This window comes from Sturnira hondurensis, unplaced genomic scaffold (genome assembly GCF_014824575.4).
Source record: "Sturnira hondurensis isolate 20B ecotype Veracruz unplaced genomic scaffold, ASM1482457v3 Scaffold0005220, whole genome shotgun sequence".
Lineage (NCBI taxonomy): Eukaryota > Metazoa > Chordata > Mammalia > Chiroptera > Phyllostomidae > Sturnira > Sturnira hondurensis.
The window spans coordinates 7,501,059-7,523,195 of NW_028077851.1; the positions used below are offsets into that span (position 1 = coordinate 7,501,059).

General features: G+C 41.4%; 2 long non-coding RNA genes and 1 pseudogene across 2 annotated transcripts; 2 read left to right on the plus strand and 1 right to left on the minus strand.

The window, feature by feature from the left end:
* Positions 1–8,342: 8,342 nt before the first annotated feature.
* LOC118987291 (uncharacterized) lies at positions 8,343–8,477 on the minus strand (annotated as a pseudogene).
* Positions 8,478–8,865: 388 nt separating this feature from the next.
* On the plus strand, positions 8,866–10,605 carry LOC118987287 (uncharacterized). The gene is made up of 3 exons (XR_005066531.1): positions 8,866–9,104; positions 10,114–10,166; positions 10,272–10,605. It is a non-coding gene; the product is annotated as an uncharacterized LOC118987287 (long non-coding RNA).
* Positions 10,606–12,922: 2,317 nt separating this feature from the next.
* Positions 12,923–19,695, plus strand: LOC118987231 (uncharacterized). Its single transcript, XR_005066527.1, has 3 exons — positions 12,923–13,249; positions 15,977–16,291; positions 19,439–19,695. It is a non-coding gene; the product is annotated as an uncharacterized LOC118987231 (long non-coding RNA).
* The last annotated feature ends 2,442 nt before the right edge of the window (positions 19,696–22,137 follow it).

Consider the following 22,137-nt stretch of genomic DNA (forward strand, 5'->3'; position numbering starts at 1 on the left):
TATTTCTTAAAAAAGTACAATTGAGATTTTGGTGGGGCTTGTATTGAATTAATAGATCACTTTGGACAGTGTTGATATATTAATTATATTAATTGTTCTAATCCATGCACACAGAACGTCTTTCCATTTATTTGTGTCTTTAATTTCTTTCAGCAATTTTTTAAAGTTTTCTTGTATAAGTCTTTCTCCTCCATTGTTAAATTTATTCCTACATATTTTATTAGTTTTGATGCTATTGTAAATAGAATTCTTCCCTTAATTTCCTTTTCTGCTTGAGCATTGTCAATATATAGAAACACAATTGATTTTAGTGTGTTGATTGTATATCCTGCAACTTTGTTGGGTTATTTAAATAGTTCTACATTTTTGTGTGTGGAATCTTTAGAGTTTTTTCATATAAGATCATGTCATCTGCAAAAGGGATAATTTAACTTGTCCCTTTATAATTTGGATGCCTTTTATTCTTTTTCTTACCTAATTGCTCTGGCTAGGACCTTTAACACTATATTTAATAAAAGTGGTAAGAGCAGGTACCCTTATTCATGATCTTGCAGAAAAAGCTTTAAGTCTTTCACCATTGAGTATGATGTTATCTGTGGGATTTTTTATATGGCTTTTATTATATGGAGATAGTTTGCTTCTCTTCCTCATGTATTGATTGTTTTTATCATGGAAATATGTTAAATCTTGTCAAATGCTTTCCTGAATCAGTTGAGATGATCATGTGATTTCTGTCTTGCATTCTGTTAAGTGTTATATTACGTTGGTTAAATTTCATGTTGAACCATTCTCACATTCCAGAAATAAATCCCCATTGGTCATGGTATATAATCCTTTTAATGTTCTGTTGAATTAGGTCTGCTAGTATTTGTTAAAGATTTTTGAGCATGACCTCATCTTAAACTAATTACGTCTGCAATGATCCCCTTTCTAAATAATGTCCCATTCTGAAGTACTGTGAGTTAGGACTTCAATATCTCAATCCCCTGTGATTTCCACCAAAAGTGCCCACATACTTTATTTATTTTGAGTTCTACAGTTCCAGAGAATTGCTTTTTATTGTTTACAGAGGTCCCTTGAATGCAAACCATTTGTATCGTTTCCTTGAGCCCCAGTCTTGTACAGTGAGTTTATTTTTAATTCAAGAAAATAAAGAAAATAAATGATTGGTATGTAGGTCAGTTCCCAGTTCTGTCTTGGTTGGAAAACAAAGGATTGGGGCCCAGCTAGAACTTGCATCGTTCAATTATCCTTAATACGACCTCCATAGAGATGCTCATGTGCATTTCATCTCACTCCTTCCTTGTGACCCAGAGATCATGAATCTCCAAAGATCTGGCTTGAGGCTAGGTAAAAAGTTCACATTTGTTATGCCTTGGTTAAATCGTATTTGAGGCTTTGGAGAATCTTATTCTGACTTCACTAAACCTGCTTGCTTTCTCTATACAGACATGGATTGTGTAAAAATGAACTTCATATGGTTATTTAAAAGAATGTATTTTTCTCCCAGCTATATAATTACTGCAAGACTTTAAGCGTATTGTTGAAACTTTAGTACATAATTTCTCAAAACATTTAAGGAAGGCACAGGGTATTGTGTTGCTTTGTGGCACCTTTCTCTTTAGGAAGTCTCCCTGGTGCCCTGACCTCTCTGTCCTGACACCCTGGAGCTCCGGACAGTTTGCTATAGCTTCGGGACCATTCTCATGCACCTCCCTGATTGAACAGGTTGAGAATACATTTTTCACTGTGGGGCCATTTTTTATATTTAAAATTAAAATTGCAGCACAGCTCCGTGGTTAGAAAAGTAGCATTTTAAACTAAGGTGACACTAAGTCACACATAATACAGATGAAGCACGTTATGGTGTTTGCTATACTTAACAGACAGAGCAAGATGCTTCTGAGAAATTAGGCATTGGCTCCTAGCATCTGTCCACATAAATCTATGTTTTGAAAAATGTTCACATCAACCTTCTTTTTGGTGATTAGGGAATCACAGGATAAATTTCACCCAATCAAATATCAGATTTTCTTATGACTCAGGAAGATTATAATGTTTATTTGAAAAGGACTTCTTAGGCCTGACTGGTGTAGCTCAGTGGCTTGAGCTCCAGCCTGTGAAATGAAAGGTTGCTGGTTCAATTCCCAGTCAGGGCACATGCCTGGGTTGCGGGCTGGGTCCCCAGATGGGGGTGTGTGAGACGCAACCACACACTGATGTTTCTCTTGTAAATGATTCTTCTCTCCCTCTCTTTCTCCCTTCTCCTGTCTCCAAAATTAAAAAGATAAAATTATCAATGGTCTTGAGAACCTTAAGCAAGTGATGGGAAAAAAGCAAGAATAATTATTTTAAAAAAGGAACTTCTTATTTACAGCATTTTGTCTAGTGGGGTACTGGAACCAGCTTATACTGTCCCATAAGAGCTGATGGTTAAAAATTCAGAAATTTTGTGAGCTGACTGACATCATGTTGGTCTCTTGGAATTGGCCATGGTGCAAGTATTTACAGCACAGGAATCAGCAAATGCTACAAATCAGGGCTTTTACCAAGCCACCATTGATTTTGTCCCTCCTTTAAAAAAACTCACAAGCAAGCAACTTTATGCCTGAAGTGCCTACCATGTCCTTTTCAAGAGGTGGACCCCTCCCCCAAGGATATGGTTTCCCCCGTGGAATTTATACGCTACATCAGAAGAGGAGACGGATGGCACACGAAACAAAGGAGTGTAACGTTAACCATGAGGAAAGTAGGAATCCAATAAGGGAGAGAAAGGAATGGGCACACATTTGACAGAGACTTCAGGAAAATGTTGGACTTCGGGTTAGGCCTTGAAGGACAGGCAGGAAAGGAAAATGGGCAGTTGAGCAGACAGAAAGTCACAGAACACAAGCAATAGTTGGCCCTGGCTGGTGTGGCTCAGTGGATTGAGTGCCGGACTACGTACCAAAGGGTCACCGGTTCAATTCCCAGTCAGGGCACATGCCTGGGTCATAGGCCTTGTAACCACACATCGATGTTTCTCTCCCTTTCTTTCTCCCTTTCTTGCCCTCTGTAAAAATAAGTAAGTAAATAAATAAATAAAGTCTTGTAAAAAAAGAAGCAGCAGTCAGACCGAATAAGCATGAATGAGAGAGTGCCCTGATGTGGGGAGAACTTGCAATCGTGTGATGCCTTTCTCATCCATCACCCCACCCCGATCTACAACCCCAGCCATGAGGACAACTGAGGCCCAGAGAGTTTGTACAACACACCTGCATGAGCCTGTGTTCGGAACAAATTAAAAAAAAAAAACCTCTTTTATCCCTTCTTCCACCTTCTTCCCACTGTGCCATGATGACTCTGCTTGGCTACATTTTAAAGCATGTAACACAAAAAAGTAGCAATGAAACATTGTAAACAAGTACTATATTTAACACAACTGTATTTACTTTAAATGTGCAGATAGGATGTCCTGGGTGGCTTTAAATAATGCTGAAGTCTCACTTCTAAGCATAATTGCTTTCAAGAGTTCAGATACAATTTCTCTGCAAGGCATTCAGCACACCCAAGCCCACAGCTTGATTGAATTCAACCCTAACTCTTGACAGGAAACAGAATTATAACCAGAGCCCAATTTCTAAGAAAAAGAAAACACAGAACAAGTAAAAAAATGTTGCTATCTAAACTCTGAGGGCTGGATTCTTAGGTCCCCTGAGAGCTAACTTTTCTAAAAGAAATATTTTTGTTCTCTCTATACCATATGCCAACTCTCAAAAAAGGATAAACAAGAATTGAACTTTGGAGTCTACAACTTTCCAGTAACCTGAGTCTTACGCACATAGTGTTGAGTGAAAGAAGCCAGACACAAGTGCAATACTTGATGCTTTCATTTCTGCACGGTGTGAAAACCCCGGCAAAGCGAATCTGTGCCGTTAGAAGTCAGCCTCGTGGCTCCCCTTGGTGGGGCAGGGGACATAGTGATGGGAAGGGGTCCCCATGGTGTAGGGAGCTTCTGAGATGTAGATAACACTCACTTTCCCCATCTGGGTGCTGTTTACGTGGGTATGTTCACTTTGTAAAAATTCATTGAGCTTCTACACATACCTTGCACATTTTTCTTGATCTCTGTTACATGTTATGCTTTAATAAAAAGGTACTTAAATATTTCCCGCATCCTTAAAAAGGATAAAGCCAGGATTACAGTACTTTAAGAGACAAAGAATGTTTGATGTTGGAAAAATGTTTGATGATAAGAGAGGGAATTTTGGAAGTCTGGCTCCAGCAGATGCTGGGGCGGAGCAGTCTTGACCAGTGTGGGGGGAAAGGGTCATGTAAACAGGCACATGGGGACATTCCAGCCTTCTGAATGGGTGCCAGAATGTTCTGAAGGATACTCAAGAGGATTAGAGAAGCACTAGAAGGCCCGAGATGGCATAGAATACATAATTTTATAATATAATTCATAATAGCAGAATATGTCCTAGTCTAGGGCCATTTTCTCATAATATAGCTTAGTGGTTGCCCCTTGAGATCTTAATTCAGAAGGAAATGATTTCAGATAAAGGTGGTAAAGACCATGTGACTATAGGCAAAGTAAAATATTTGATTTTTAGTCACTCAGTGAATAGGATGCTATTTATTTAAATTCTCACGCGAGGATATGTTTATTGATTTGAGAGAGAGAGGAAGGGAGGAGAGAAGTGGGGGAGAAAAACATCATTGTCAGAGGCATTTCCATTCAGTGCTCGGGGCAGAAGCCAGTTTGAGTGGGTCTATGGAGAAAGAGATGAAAAAGTGGAGAAAGTGGGAGTTAGCTCTGGGCCCTAAAACACACGTTTTACCTGCTGGAGTATTAGGTTTTCATAGTTGGAGTTTCCACGGGCAGGTCACGTACGTAAATTCAGCAAATAATGTGCCCAGATCTATTTATTCCATGCTATAATGTCACAAGACATACATGCTTCAGGGCTGCCCGTGCTTTAACCAGGAAATGCCAATGAATTTCCAGCCTGACATTAGAATCCTGGGAGAGCTGTAGCAACAGGTGAGCGAAGGGAAATACCAGCATCCCGGAGATGCTGAGGTTTGCTATGGGCGAGCAGGATGCTGCATTCTCACCCTCCCCTGCCCTCCCTGGTAAGTACTTGGTTCCTGCAAGTCAGAGCGGGATTCTTGTGTGCAGGATGAGAAGGTTGCTTTATTGGCTCTAGCCCTTAAGGGTTACATGATTGTACTTTTTATTCATGAAACAGAATGGGAGCGACTGTGTAAACACATTACATGTCATCACCAAAAGTCATTACAACACAGCTTCTTGCTGACTGCCCAGGTAAGTATCTAGAATACCTATTCTTCCAAGGAAGGGAGAAAACTGGACCCCAGAAAAAACAAGGAAGAGATTGGCTATCAAGATAACAGTGGTCAGCCCTGGCTGGTGTGGCTCAGTGGATTGAGCACCGGCCTGTGGACTGTGAAGTTGCTGGTTCGATCCCCAGTCAGGACACGTGCCTGGGTTGAGGGTCAGGTCCACAGTTGGGGGGGTGTGAGTAGCAAGCACACATGGATGTTTCTCTCCCTCTCTAAAAATAAATAAATAATTAAAAAACAGTGTTTATAGGAACTTTTATTTGTAATTAAAATGCTTTTAAAATGTGGGAAGGACATTTCAAATGCATGCACAATTCCAGTATCTCAACAACATAATGATTTTCATTTGGTCGGAGTTCTTTCAAACTTTTCTCCATATAGACATATTATGTCTAAGTTCATTAAAGTATGCATTTTACATTTTTATCGTAAACTTTTACTAACTGTTACGTCCCATTGTATTTATACATTATATGTTTATTTATTCATTTCCTTACTATTGGATGCAAATGCTGTTTTATTTAAAAAATGATTAATGGCTATAAATGTCTTCATATGTATGGATTTTTGTCCTTTTGAATTTTTGTATTGCCTCCATTTCAAGATACAGATTTTTCTTCTTTTAATGTTGTCAAATGAACTCACAGAGTCTTTGCTAGAAATAGATGATAGAAATTTATGCAAGGGTTTTAGAGTTTGCAAACTGGGACCACGGCTAGGCCAAAACCCAGAGGTGGTCCAAAGAAGAAAGGGAAGTTAAAAGATCCCATAGCACACAGTACATTTTTGGGAAAGGTCGGCCCTGCACTCTTCGCCCTGGGATTGGTCCAGGAGGGTCATCCGTCAGGTGTTGGGCGCCAGGAGGTCTGGTCAGTCCTGCGGGCTGGATAGTGCAGGTCCGGGGCATGAGCACGTGAGCCCTTGAGATGGTCGGGGTAGTGAGTGCTTCAGTGGTGATCAGAGGGCCACCCGGAGGTGCAGATGTACGTCCGGGCGTTGACGCGGAGCTGCAAGGTTCAAAGTGTGAGCTCCCAGGCCAGTTAGAGCAAGAATGGAGTCTTCCCTCATGCCTCACCCTTCGTCATGTTAATCATGTTAGCAGCTTGGTTAAACTGACTCCATTGTACACATTCCCTGTCCTCGCTCTTTTCTCACCAGATTAGGGCAGTGCTGAAATTCTCTAGCTGAGTGGTTTTACTGAGTCATTTCACTTTCTTTCTCTGTACAGCTTGGGTTGTCAGATATACCTTAGAAGGCTGCTGAGGATTAAATGAATAAAAAAAGGGAAGGTTCTGGCTAACCTATCTTCACTCTTTCCTCAATATATCTCAGGCTACATTTTAGTATTGAGATGAATAACAGTATTTGTTTTTTTCCTTTTTAAAAAGATTTCCTTTACTTTGAGAAGGGAAGGGGAAAAGAAAGGAAGAGAAACATCAATGTGTAGTTGCCTCTCAAGCGCTCCCTACTGGCAACCTGGCCTGCAACCCAGGCATGTGCCCTGACTGAGGATCGAATCCCGCCACCCTTTGGTTCACAGCCAGTGTTCAATCCACTGAGCCACACCAGCCATGGCTGTTTTTTCCCCTTTAAAAATTTATTATTAAATTGATGTTGCATCTTTAAATTCATACTCTATTAGAATTGGAGAATTACAATAATTCTATGATATAAATTCAGAATAGGAGGTTTACCTCTGAGCCAAAGCAGGTTTATGATACTTGATATGTACATCAAAATGTCTTCTAAAATTTTTTTCCCTGCAATATCAGGAATACGAAGGAAGGGACCCCCAAAATACCCAGAACTATCTTCTGTAGGGAATGCCCTTTGTACTACGGGCTTCCCCCACTAGGTAAATGTTCTAGGAACCTATCTGTATCAGTGTACCAACTGGCATTGTTGTGAGAGGTTATATTCAACCTCAGTGAATATTTTTGAAGACTCTTTAAACATGTTTGCCTGTCTCATGATGGATGATTTATGAGTGCACCTGCCCACAATGAGCTGAGTGTTCAGCAGTTTTTGTTTATATGTTTATTGGTTTTAGAGAGAGAGGAATGGTGGTGGGGTGGGGGAGAGAGAGAGAGACATCATTGTGAGAACCATTTCCATTCAGTGGTTGGGGCAGAACCCCACCCTCCCTATTCACCTATTCTCTCCCTGAGCGACGTTTTTTTGTTTCCCTGGATAAAAAAGTTCTCAAAGGGAAACATTTTGCTGATGTGGAAAAGGTGAAACAAAAAACAGCAAGAGCATCAAAGGCATTAAAATCAATGAGTTCAAACACTGTTTTGAGCAGTGGAAAAAACATCTCAGTAGGTGTAATGCATCAAATGGAGGATACTTTGAAGGTGACTGAAGTTTAAACATGGAAGAATAAATACACAATTTTTTATAAATAAATTCTGGGTTTTCTGGGTTCCCCCCTTGTATATGTATATATACATATATGTACACATGTGTATAAATATTTGCGAGGTCTAGTAATATTTAATTATTGGGATTTAAAAAAGCAAACTCACAAACTTTGGACACATTAAAATTATGTAAATCTCTGGTCAGTATTCATATTATATTAAGTAATTTATAATAAAAGTGTTTCTTTTTTTCATTAAGTGTAAAAATTTGAAAACGTATTATATTTTAAGGCATATGTAGAACAAACTGACACATTCCTTCATCCTCAAAAGGCATATCAAATTCATTAAAAAAGCCAGATTGAGTGTCATTATTCAGTAGTGCCTCTCCCTGTTTATTACTTTATTCATCAGCACATTCTGGTAAATGCCTAAAGGAAAAGCCCTCATGTGTAATATTTGCCAATTTCTATAGTGCAAATACTCCTACCATGCCCAATGTCAAGGTCACTAAACATTGACTTGGGAAGAGATGCCAATGATCACCTGTCATTTGGATGGTAAGGGCTGGATTGAGCATTCTAAAGCATTCTTCTGCCAGTGAGTAGGAGACAACAGAATGTCCAGGGAAGTTCAACTGCTTACAATGTTCACATTATAAAGGAGCCAGCAGGGACTGAGGCCGTTGATGCAGGCAGGAGTCAGAGCATGAAGAGCCTTGAATGTCTAGTAACAAACTATAGAAATGATCCCTGGAAGTATAGTCTTGCCTTGAATGTCTATTCAAGAGATTGAGTGACCATAGATTTTGACAGATGTTCAGGTAAGAGATGCTAGTGGCTCGCATCATTGTGGTGACCTTGGAATTTTGAAGGAATCCAAAAAAGAGACGACAGTGTCCTTAAGAGACTGTGATAGTGCCCATGGCATTTGGTAGATATGCAGTGAAAAGCTGGCAGAAACCCTAACCACAATTATTTCCATAGGATTTTGTACCCAGGGAAGAAATGAGGATGTTTACACTTAGCTGGTAAACATAGAATATGGAAGTTATATAGGTAAGAAATGATGATTGGTCTAACTATGGATTGACCATGGTATTTTTGTTGATATACAGTTAAGAGGTGATGGTGAACTGAAATTGGGATTTCTCAGGTCAGCAGGTTAGAAGCTGATGGTGTCCCTCACCACACTAGTGAACACAGCATTTTGTGGTATTCCAGGAATGATGGTGAACCGAACCACAAAAACAACTATGGGATTTTTCAGGGGTCCAATAGAGAGACAGTGTTGTTCTTAACCATGAAAGTGATGTTGAGATCTTGTAGGTAACACAGTCAAGAGATGACGGTGATCCTAACCACAGTGGTCAAGAGAGATTTTGAAGGTAACCAGGTAAGACATGATGTATAACTAACAATGGTAATACCAAGATATTTTGTAGTTACCCAGGTTACAGATGATGTGTCCCTAACAATGGCATTGATCTGGATAATTTTTACTAAACCTAGTAGAGACCACAGGCTTCTGGAGATACCCAGGTAAAAATGATGTCATGAACCACTGTGGTGACCAAGGTACTTTGCAAATATCTAGTCAAACACTGATGGTGAACCCAAAGTGCATATGAAACTGGGGGGGGGGGGGCGGTATCGTGGCCTCTTGGCTGAGACCCTTGTGGGGAAAAACAAGCAATTGTAAAAACATTAAATGTTAAACTCTGTGAAATTTTAATTATGTTAATTAACATAACCGTCTATACATAAGGGAACCCCACAAAAATATGAGACTCAAAAAGGCAGCCTGGCAATTGAGATTTATGTACCATCCCAGGCTGAAGAAAGGGAGAGAGGTCTGGGACTTCAAAGGGGAGGAAGGCAATTCTCAGGAAGGTGACAAGAGGAAATGCATGGCAAATGGAGTTTGCCTTCATAGCCAGAAAAGTCTCTCAGGTGAAAAAGTGGTCTCTGGCAATTGTTCTTTTCCTGGTACAATCCCCCATTCTAATGTAAATTGCCCTTATAAAAAGGCAGTTTCTACTCTGCTTTCAGAGCTTCTCCTGTTTCTCAAAGTAACCAGCTCCAAATAATCCAAAAGCCAAAGACGCATATTTTAGGGTAGTACATGCAGCTACCCTTTAGTATCCATAAGTAATAACGGTGACTTAAACCATGGTAATGAGCTTTTCGGGTGTCCTGGTAAAGGACGACGTGTCTCTGATTCTGGCTGTCCAGTGAATAGATGATGGTGTCTGAAACTACAGTGTTTGTCTTAGAGTTCTCCAAGTATTCAGGTGGAGTTAGTGGTTGCCCTAGTGGAATGGACAGATGGAATTAGCAGGGGTCTACATGGAAGAACATTTATCTTTCATGGAAGAACATGTTGCCACCATGTGTTTTTTCAGGTCCCAGACAGTGTCTTTAACTACAATGTTCACCTTAGAACTAAAGGATCCAGGTAGAGTTCATGGTTCCTCTAACAATATTAGTGATTGTGGGACTTTTTGAGGTCCAAAAAAAATGATGTATTCCTAATCATAGTTGCCAGCCTGTGTTTTTGCAGGCTCCAATTTAGAGGTACTAGTGAAGATTATGGAATTCAGGTAACCGATGATGTGAACCTTAAACATGGTATGGACCATCTGATCTTCAGATATCGAGGTAAGTGTTAATGGTGTTTCTAACATTAGTATTACTATGTGTTTTGTAGTATTCAGTTAAGAATTATGTTGTCCCAATCAATGCTAGAAAGCATCAGCTCTTATTATGTTGGAATTTAAATATGAGGTCTAGTTGACCTTAGCAATGACTGAAGGATATACATACATCTAGGTAAGATAGTCTGCCTTTTCTCACCACAACATTAACCATGACAGTTTTAGAGGTGATCAGTTGAGTGATAATGTTACAGAACAGAGGTCCAAGGGGGGCAACATTTGGCCCACCGAGGGATGCCAAAAACTGTTATAGAACAACAGGGGCCCCTCTCAAGGACGGTATGCTAATACCTACTGGGCTCATCTGTCCACCGCCAGAGGAAAGACATCTCTCAATGCCAGAGATTTGTGAAAAGGAAAGGAAAGGTTTATTCAAAGCTATACAGACTTAAAGTAGTGACCCAATGTTCCCTTAAAAATATCAAAGTTCTTTAGAATAACCACAGATGCCCATGGCACTTCCTTCTCCCCCTGCCCTAATTCCAGGTACTGTGAATCAGGAAAAGAAGCACATGTCTGTGTTTCAGGCCGCTGGCACTGTCAGCTATGTCGCCATCCAGGCAGGATCTCCAATTAATCCAAAGTCATGCGGTACCTTCTCATGACTTACTGGCAAAGAGTTCTTTCACCCTTCTTCCAGGCAAAGTCTCTCCTGCTTCCCAGGCCACGTGGCCAAAGGGAGCACCCCAAAGTTGCGTGGGCCTCTTCTACCAGAGCTGCAGGGGTCTGCACTCTTCTACCAGAGCTGCAGGGGTCTGCCAAAACTATGTGGCTCTCCTTCCAATGACTGCGGGGGTCCTCACGCTGCCCCAAATCACGTGACTCTCTCCTAAATGGTTGCCTCTCTGCACTTAAATCCCCACGCCAGTCCTCCTTTGCAGCCCCATTTCCGACTCCTCCTACAATCAGTTACACCTGCCAGGACTCCCATACCCTCCCAGCTTTACTGGGCTGCCATAGTGAGTATGGGCAGGTGTGGCCCCATGGCGTGGAGCCAATCAATTCCAAGCTCTCACACAGGTGCTATAACTCAGGGGAACAGCCCCCAGTTACATCTTGTGTAGAAGCCACTCCCTTCTCCCTGGCTCAAAGCATGGCCACAGCTATTTAACATATCTACGAAACCAGTTACAGGTTATAGATATGTTAAATGACCACTCCAGAGGTTAGCTGTGAAACTGTTGCTATGCAAAACAGCTCTCAATGGCCTTGCTCTATTTGTCCCTTCCCCATTTGTCCCTTCCCCCGGGGGTGGAGGGTGAGGACATCTTAATATTTCCTGGAAACCTTGAGTTCTGGACCCTATTCCAAATCCTTTTTAGGGCCCCCCTCCTGACTGCACCCTGTTAAAATAAGGGTGTCTTTAAGAATGCAGTTCACCGTACAATTCTGCCAGGAACCAAGTAGTGCTGATGGTTCCCTAAGGATGGAGCTGACCAAGATTATTTGCCAGTATTCTGATAGAACAAGTTGTATCATTAAACACGCTTGCCACGTGTGTTGTTTGAGATTCCTGTCTGAAGATCATGGCGTATGGAGGAGTGTTCATTAGTGGAGCTTTCCAATGTGGGGGCTAAAAAATATTAATGCTTTTCTTCTCACCTTCTAAATTCTTCTAGGCTGCGCTAATAACCAAATTAACAGAGACAGATTAACAGGAGAAAATCAAAGGTTAGTACATGTGCGTGGGGAATTCACATAGGCATGATATTCCATGGAAATTCCAAAGAAAGTGAAGCAACGTTGGGTCTAAAAGACATTTTGGACAAAGAGACAAAGGGGGCAAGGGTGTATTAGATTTCATAAGTGAGTGTGGGCACTTTATAGATAGTTGGGAAAGAGCAGAATACCCATGGCAGGCAAATCCTTGTGAGCAACTGAGAAACCATGGGACAGAGCAGGTATTTAGGTCCCAGGCACCTGCCTGAAGCACTCTTGTTTACCATACTTAATTCAAATTAGGCTAAGATCACATCCTAAGGTTCCCTTCCTGAAACAGGTTTCTCTGTCTAAAATCTCCTGGGCAGGAAAGCAGGATGGTTAAATGTTCTTTCTTTCTGAGTCTTGTTTCTTAATAAACAGCTTAAAATCAATATCCCCCAAAGCAACTTCAGGGTAGCAGAATATTGGTCCCTTGACCAGGTACCCAAGTAAGGGATAGTATAGGTTGTACAACACTACAGACCAACTAATATTCAGATATCAGGAAATTAGGATTAAGACTTCAACACCTGTGTTACCATGTGTCCAGGTGAGTGTTGATGTACACCTTAACGACATTGCACACCGTCGGATCCCCATATGTAGGTGGGCGATGCTGGTTTGCGTATGCTCGCTTTGCCATGTGGTTTTTCTTACACGTGTTCAGGTAAGAAATGATAGTGGTTTATCAATTCTACTAAACACGTTATCTGTTTTACATTTTAGAAAAAAATGTAATTTTAACACTGAGAACATTGAGCAGTTTTCAGGTATGTAGGTTATTTTCACAGAGTTCTGTGGCAGAGTAGTAACCGAGGGATTTTTGTGGTTGTGCTGTCGAGAGAGGACGGTGCCTCTAACGATGCTGCAGACCTTGGGGCACAGCAAGTATCCACGTGGAGTTGATGGGTCCTTCAGTGATGGCAGTGAAGAAGGTTATATGCAGGTGCCAGGTGGAAAAGGTGTGGTCATAGACATATTTGTCACATTGTGTTTTCCAGGTTGCAGTCACGAGAACACAATGACTTCATAATGATCCTTAGCCGGGGTGTTGCTTGTATCGAGGTAAGTGATGATGTGTGCCTTAAGCAGATCACAGATCATGCCATCTTCAAATACCTAGGTAAGTGATGATGGTGACCTTCACACTTGTATTACCATGCGTTGTTGTTTTCAGGTATTCAGATAAGAAATGATGTTCCAGACATTTCTCCAAGGAGGACATACAGAGGATCCAGAGACACATGAAAAGATGCTCAGTATCGCTAGCTATCAGAGAGATGCAAATTAAAACCACAATGAGATACCACTTAACACCAGTCAGAATGGCTACCATGAACAAAGAAACAAACAACAAGTGCTGGAGAGGTTGTGGGGAAAAGGGGACCCTAGTTCACTGTTGGTGGGATTGCAGACTGGTACAACCACTATGGAAAACAGTATGGAATTTTCTAAGAAAACTAAAAATGGACATGCCTTTTGACCCAGCAATTCCACTCTTAGGAGTATATCCTAAGAATCCTGAAACACCAATCCAAAAGAACCTATGCACCCCAATGTTCATAGCAGCACAATTCACGATAGCCAAGAGTTGGAAGCAACCTAGATGCCCATCGGTCAATGACTGGATCACAAAACTATGGTACATTTACACAATGGAATTCTATGCTGCAGAAAGGAAGAAGGAGCTCCTACCCTTTGCAACATTATGGATGGAACTGGAAAGCATTATGCTGAGCGAAATAAGCCAGGCAGTGAAAGACAAATATCATATGATCTCACCGTTAACAGGATTCTAAACAAACCAAACAAGCAAGCAAAATATAACCAATGACACTCAAATGTGGAACAGGCTGACAGGGTCCAGAGGGGAGAGGGGAGAGAATCATAGGGGAAAAGGGAATGGACTCACATGAACAAGTATAAAGGCCACATGGACAATAACTAAGGGTGGGGGGTGGAAAGGGGAGGGAGGCGGGGAGCATGGGGTGGGGGGCGGGCAGGGTTGGGAATATAAGACAGAAACCTGTACTTGAACAAGAATTAAATAAAAATTATATTAAAAAATAAAAAAAATAATAAAAATAAAAAAAAGAAACCAAAAAAAAAAAAAAAGAAATGATGTTCCCACCAAATGTTAGTAAGCATTAGCCCTTGTTAGTTTAGAGTTGAGATATAATGTGTGTTTCACCTAAACAGTAACTGAGGGATACACAAAGTGAGTCGTCCTTTTATTCCACACCACAGTATTGACCATGACCTTTTCACAGGTGCTTGGTCAAGAGATAATGACATCACTAACAATACAATACCGTTAACCTTGAAGTTCTGCCAGGATCCAGGTAGTGTTGATTGTTACTTCAGTGATAGAACTGATCGGTGTTCTGACAGACCAAGTTGCATTCTTAAACACATCTGTTGCATGAGGTTTTTCAGGCTCTAGTCAAGAAATCACAGTAAACCTAACAATGATTATTAAAAGGACCTTGCTAATAACCAAGTAAGTGATAAAGCGGACTTCCTACGATATAGGCTATCTGATGTCTGTTGTCTGGGTCCCACTGGTTTTCAACCTTTTTCCTCTCATGGGTGCACACAAATGAATTGTGAACATTCTGCAGTAAACCAAAAATATATTTGTTGATGATCTGACAAAAACATAGGTATAACTGGGATTCATTCCCACTGGACAGCGATTGTGCTGGCTCTTCTCATTTTTTTCTTTGACAGTCTAAGAGAAAAGAGGTCAGTGCCCCTGACTAAAATAGTCAGGTATTACATGTTTTAAAAATTCTTCTGATACTGTGGTTGACAATTGCTGGTCCAGGTAGTTGAAGATGGTGTCCTTAAGACAGTGTTATCATGTTTTTTTTAAAAAAAATAAGTATTCCATTTAGGTCTTTGCTAATACACACGTATGAGATGACATGATATTTATGCTATTGACTCATTAGAGACCCCCTTGTTTTCAGATATCTAGATAATTAATATTGTCATTAAGAATCTTTTATTAATTTTGTTTTTGACATGTATGCAACCGAGGAATTAGTTTGTTTCTAACAATACTAGTAATAAGCATGAGATTTGAGGGTAGTCTTATGTAGGGATATTGTGTACCTAATACTCAAAGTAATATATGGATATGCAGATACCCAGATGATTGATCATACTGACCATGACATTTTGCAGATATTCCTTCATGAGAGAAAACTGTTTCATATCAAGATGTATTTTCAGTCTTTGAGGATTCAGGTAGAGTTGTGGGGAGCATGAAATGACCAAAGTGACCAAGGGAATTTGCAAATAAGATGGGCACCGAACAGAAATTTCAGATGTGTTTTTCAGATTCCTGTTGAGATCGCAGTGAGTTTATCAGTGCTAGTTATTGTGGGATCCATGTCACTTCTATTGCCAAGTTCTTAGCGCACAATACTGGGGCTACAAGGGTAAGGTCTACCGTGCATTGAGACACAGCCCAGAACCAGTGGCCTTCAGAGGGAGAGGTAAGCAAGGAGGGAATACTGAACACTTTCAGTTGCTACAATGTTGTTGCACGAGTTTAGGAAATAACCAGGAGGTTTTACTTTGAACATTTTACTGAGAGTCATGTTTCATACTTAGGGTTATTTGAGCATTATATATCGTGGTGTTCTCTGGGACTTCCCCCCAGTAGTATGCATCGCATTTATTCAGGTGCATGGATAAGATGTGACTGTGCCCCTGAGAAATGATGACTGAATCAATGCAAGTATCAAGGTAGAATGTAGGATTTTATTGAAAAGCATCGTGAGCCGGTTATCTGGGAAAACAAGTTGTGACCTTATGGCATTTGTCCCATGTGCTTTTTCAGGGTCTTGTCCAGATCACAGTGACTGAACAATGGTGGTTATGGGAACAAGAACCTAATCAGGTAGGTGGTAATGGGGGTCTGGCCAGAGTGGGCACATCCTGGTAATCAAGGTCAGGAGATGGTGATGCTCCTATCACTTCTCTGACCACAGAGAACCACTTCTCTGGTGTTTGTACCAGAGGACACTGCTGGTACTAAGGTAAGGGCTGCTGTGGGCCTAAGCACAGCACTGACCCCTTGACCTTCACGTACACAGGTGAGCATTGCTGGGGCACCTAACACTTTTTGTGGACACAATTTGTTGCAGTGGTTCGGGTAATAACCATGAGTTTTCGCTTTTGTATTTCAGATGGGCCTCGCATGGAATGCTTACCATTGTGTGCAGACCATATAGCCCACTTATTAATTGTCAGGCATTTCCCACATTAGTTGCAACTCATGGTTTTTCACGAGTACAGATGAGGGTGGCTGGTGTCTGTCAACAAAGAGATTGAGTTGAATTGATTCAAGTATGAAGGTTGCGTATGTGTCTTTGTTGAGAATCTGTTGAATAGCATATGTACTGGTAGAACCTGTTGGGACCTTAATGATATTTGTCATACCAGTGAGTCCCCTTACTGTCTGAATTGCTTAGCAGATGCAGCCTTACGAGCTCACAAATTGTGTCTCCTGGTTCTCACTGTGGATTTGAGACTGTGTTGACTTCTTTTTTCAGCAACATCCGGGGCATAAAACAAATAGAAGCATTTCTATTGTTCACCCACAGAAATAATTAGTTGCTTGAGGCTGCAGGACTATACACAGCGAGCCAGCCACCTAATCTATCATTATCTCAAGTGCTGCCTTCTCTGGCGCCAGGAATCCTGTTAGGACCTTCATCATCTCCTCTGTCACCCTTTGGTACTTCTAGTCATTTCTTCCCCTCAGGACTAGTTAAGACAGAGGCTAATGTGTCAGTGAGAATTTGAAAATAACACTTTTCATAGCAGTGGTTTGAGCTAATGGTGTTTTTCATCTCAAAAATGTTTTACAAACATTAATTAAGTTGCTAGCTCCCTGGTGGGCTGAGACCAAGAGAATGCTTGTGCAAAAAGTTGCTGTTTTTTACCCCAAGCCACAGAAAGTCAAGGAAACAGAAAGCCTGCGGGCTTCCTCCCTAAAAGTTCTTTTCTGGAAGGAGGTTTCAATGTACCTTTAGAACCTTTGGGATACTCAGAAAATGAAGTCTTTTGTGAAGCTTTGTAAAATGGAACCCCTTAGCATACTTTATTAAATGAAGTCTGCCTCATAAAGACCACCTGCCAAAAAAATATTTTCTGTCCGTTGTTATGAGAGGATATATCTATTGAGTTAGTGCAATAGGAAAATAGAATAAACCGCACACCTAAACCAATTCATTAAGACAATACTTAGTTCTCAATAGGAAGGGGGGCGGAAACCCTAGCAGGTGTGAGTAAGGAGGAAGGATATGAGAGAACAGGAGATCCCCAAAAGCATTCTTTCCATTTCCTCATTCTGATGCAGAAATCCAAACAAAAGCTTTAGAAGAAACACCTGGAAAAACAATATCTCCATGTCAAAACTCAGAAATGCAGGCATAGCGCGATGGCAACCTTCATTCATGGCCATTTTCATCTAAATTGGTGATGCTCAGTCAAGTGAAATTTTTACCACCACCACCCGCCCTCCCCCCCCCACCTCCCCGGCCCCGCTCCTGCCCCAGGGAACATTTGACAGTATCTGGGGATGAGATGTTTTTGGTTGTCACAACTGGGGATGGGGCAGGTGGAGTGATCCTGGCATCTAGTTTATGGAGGTCAGGGGTGCTGCTATTAAATACCCCCAAATGCACATGACAGCTGCCATCAAAAAGAGTGGTCCGCCTACAGAACACCCAGAGTGCCAAGGCAGAGGGACCTTGCTCTAGAGCATTGCCTTGTGAGAGAGCTGTTTCCAAATCCAGTTGGACTTAGTGATATGCCATTGATAGGGTTGACCCCAAAGCCACTCCATCCCCAACCCCAAGCAGGTTCAACATAGTAGTCTTTCCTACTACTTGCTCTAGGATACCTTCAGTAGGCCTGAGAACCCAATCTGTGCACAGTCCAACTCTATGTTCCTAACTGCTACACTGTTGGTTTTCTCAGAAGGAGCAGCCATACCTTTATTTTGGAATGGTCCAGGCTCCTTTTAATTAGGGAGACACACACATTTCTACCCAAATATATTGCCCAGTTTGTTTTATCTGAGCAGGATCAAAGTCAAGTGCCAGATCAAGGAAAGAGCCCCTCAGCCGAAACCCCTGCAGCACCTCACGTGACCTTGTCCGTACTGAGACTGTTGAGAAAGGGAAGGCTTTGTATTCTGCTTCTGCTCCCTTATTACAGAATCATCTGTTGACCTACCTTGGGCATTCTGCTTAAAAGAGTCATGTGTTGGAGTCTAAAGACAATGCAGAAAGAGGGCACAGGGGGCAAAGGTGAAAGAGATAAACTGCACTCGCACAGAACATCTCTTTTCTCATTTACAAATTTTGCTATGGGGCAAAAATAGATGGTGATTCCGACCAAAATTGCGTTCAAATTGTAAAAGACTTGGGAACCACCCCTGTTTGGATTTCTCATGTCATTACAGAAAAATGTGTATGCTATCTAAAATACAAAGGCTCCTAGAACAAAATTCTCGCCTTTGAGTTCAGTTAGGCAGGGAGATAAGTAATAAAATAGCTGTGTGAGACAGGAGGTAGAAGAAAAGTCAGGAGGGGAAGGGGAAGGGGAAACAGGAAGATACTGCTTCATGGTTACAGTGTCGCTGGGGTGATGAAGATATTTTGGAAACTATGGATAATGGTGATGGCGGCAGAGCCATTTTAGGAATGTTTTGGCCTGATCTATGGGAAGTCTTAGGTCCTGTCTCCTATAAGAGGAGTCTCCCATCCACCAGTAACAGGCCTGAAGGAGTTTCTTTGTTGTGTTTCATTTTGGCCACCTGCAGCCTAAAGGAAGTATGGCCTCAGCGGCAAACCTGTTGGGGAATGGATCCTGAGGGCCACAGCCCGTGCTGGGAACCACTTATGTTCCAGGCAGCAGGTTTTCCAGAAGGAGCTCTGGCTGGTGCAGTTCTTCCAAGATTTTTATTATCTCCAGTTGACTAAAGGGAAAACTGGGCTTAAATAAACCGCCCCAAAGCACATGACTCTTCAATGGTCAAGCCAGCTTCCAAAGTCAGATTCAAAAGACCCCAGTACCAGTGTCTTGTCTCCACTAATGTGGTAAATTAACTTATTGTTCAGTAAGTAGTTCCCCACTGCACCAGTCTCCATGGCAGTGATCATTCTCTGCCTGTTGACATGAACTTGGTGTGTGTCTTGTCTTGGCCATGGAATGTGGGTATAAAGGACTATGGGCCAGTTCTGAGTCCCAGCTTTGAGAGGCATTATATGATTGTACTCATCTCTTCCAGGTGGAGGCTGTGTCAGGAGAAGACTATAAACCAAGAATGAGAGCAGCTCAGTCAACCCTTGCTTGAAGCAGAGCACCATACGCTGCACCCAGCCAACCTGCAGGCCAGAGAGTATGAAATAAAGACTTATCTTTATAAGCAATTGAGGTTTGCAGTGATTCATTATGCAACACTGCCTGGGCAAGAATCATCGATATATTCCATATTGTCTTCTGTAAAGTAATTGATCCTGCCTGGAGGAGATGGCAAAGGCTTCATGCACAAAGTAATATTTAAACAAAGTATTCTTTAAAATAGTAAAATAATTCCTAATTATATTTCAGAAATAAACATTTTATCTTTTTTCGTTGTCAAAAATTTGGAAAATAATGAAAGCCTTAAAAAGAAAGTCAAAGAGATTACATCTATTAATTTTTTAATTTATTTTTTACTTAAATATAAATGGTATACAATTTTATATTGGTTATATTAGTTTCAGGTGTACAACGTTCAACATTATTATGTGTTACAATGTGATCGCCCCACTAATTCTAGTCATCATCTGTCAGCATGTAAACTTATCACAATATTATTGACTATATTTCCCTCTACTTTTCACCCATTCCCCTACCCTCCTCCTTCTGGTGGCCATCCCTTTGGTTTCCATTTGTATGAGGCTGTTTTTGTTTCGTTTGTTTTGTTTTTAGATTCTACATATAGGTAAAACCATACGATATTTGTCTTTCTCTGCCTGACTTACTTAACTTAGCAGAATGCTTTCTAGGTCCATCCATGTTGTTTCAAATGGCAAGATTTTATTCGTTTTTCATTGCTGCACAATGACCCATTGGATATATGTACCACATCTTCTTTATTCATCTGCTGATGGACACCTAGGTCACTTCCATATCTTGGCTATTGTAAATAATGCTACAATGAACATGGGGTATTTATATATGTTTTTGAATCAGCGTTCTCATTTTTTTTGCATAAATACCCAGAAGTGGAATTGCTGGGTTGCATAATACATCTATTTTTATATTTTTGAGGAATCTCCATAGTGTTTTCCATAGGGGGTATGACCAATTTGCAGTCTCATCAATAGTGCACAAGGGTTCCGTTCTTTCCATCTCCTTACCGATCCATGTTATTTGTTGAGCTTTGGGTAATAGCCATTCTGACTGGTGTGAGTTAGTACGTCGTTGTGATTTTGATTTGCATTTCCCTGATGATAGTGATGATCTGTATGTCTTCTCTGGAGAAAAGTCTTTTTGAAAAATATATTTTATTGATTATACCATTACAGTTGTTCTATTCCCCCCTTCATTCCCCTACACCCGCACACTCCCTCCCCCACCATTCTCCCCCCTTAGTTTATAACCACGTGTCTCAAGTTCTTTAGATCCTGTATTTCCCCCACTATTCTTGCCCTCCCCCCATCTATTTTCTACCTACTGTCTATGCTATTTTCTGTGTCTTCTCCCCCCTTCTCCTCCTCCCACTCCCCTGTTGCTAATCCTCCATGTGTTCTTCATTTCTATGGTTCCACTCCTGATCTAATTGTCCTCTTGGTTTGCTTTTGTTTTAGGTGTGGTTGTTAATAACTGTGAGTTGGCTGTCCGTTCACTGTTTGTATTTCTTATCTACTTTTTCTTATATAAGTCCCTTTAGCATTTCATATAATAAGGGCTTGGTGCTGATGAACTCCTTGAACTTGACCTTATCTGAGAAGCACTTTATCTGTCCTTCCATTCTAAATGAAAGTTTTGCTGGATAAAGCAATCTTGGCTGTAGGTCTTTGGATTTCATGACTTGGAATACTTCTTTCCAGCCCCTTCTTGCCTGTAAAGTCTCTTTTGAGAAATCCGCTGACAGTCTGATGGGTAGTCCTTTGTAGGTGACTGTCCCCTTATCTCTTGCTGCTTCTAGGATTCTCTCCTTCATTTTAGTCTTGGCTAATGTAATTATGATGTGCCTTGGTGTGTTCCTTCTTGGGTCCAACTTCTTTGGGACTCTCTGAGCTTCCTGGATTTCCTGGAAGTCTATTTCCTTTGCCAGACTGGGGAAGTTCTCCTTTATTATTTGTTCAAATACGTTTTCCACTCGTGGCTGTTTCTTTCCCCCTTCTGGTACCCCTATAATCCGGATGTTGGAACGTTTAAAGATGTCCTGGAGGTTCCTAAGCCTCTCCTCATTTGTTTGAATTCTCATTTCTTCATTCCTTTCTGGTTGGATGTTTTGTTCTTCCTTCTGGTCCATTCCATTGATTTGAGTCCCAGTTTCCTTTCCATCGCTGTTGGTTTCCTGGACATCTCCCTTCATTTCAATTAGTTTAGTCTTCATATGTTCCTCTAATTTGTGACTATAATCTACCAGTTCTGTGAGCATCCTGATAAACAGTGTCTTGAATTGTGCTTCTGAGAGGCTGGCAATTTCTCGGTCGCTTAGTTATCGGCTCTGGGACTTTGAGTTCTTCTTGAGTCATCTTTTGGGCTGTTCGTGCCTGTTCCATAGCAGGATCGGAGCCCTAGGCGTTCACCAGAGCAGGGCAACTCAGTCGCTGGGTTGTGACCCTGTATGTGGGGGCGGGGTCAACGAGGAACAATGGTGTCCCGTCTGCCGCCTCCCGCCGTGTCCCCCACAGGTGCGGCAGCTGCCACCGTCCTCGGGGCCTGCGCGTTTCGTCCCACTGCACGCGAGTGTGCCACCACTGTCAGCCC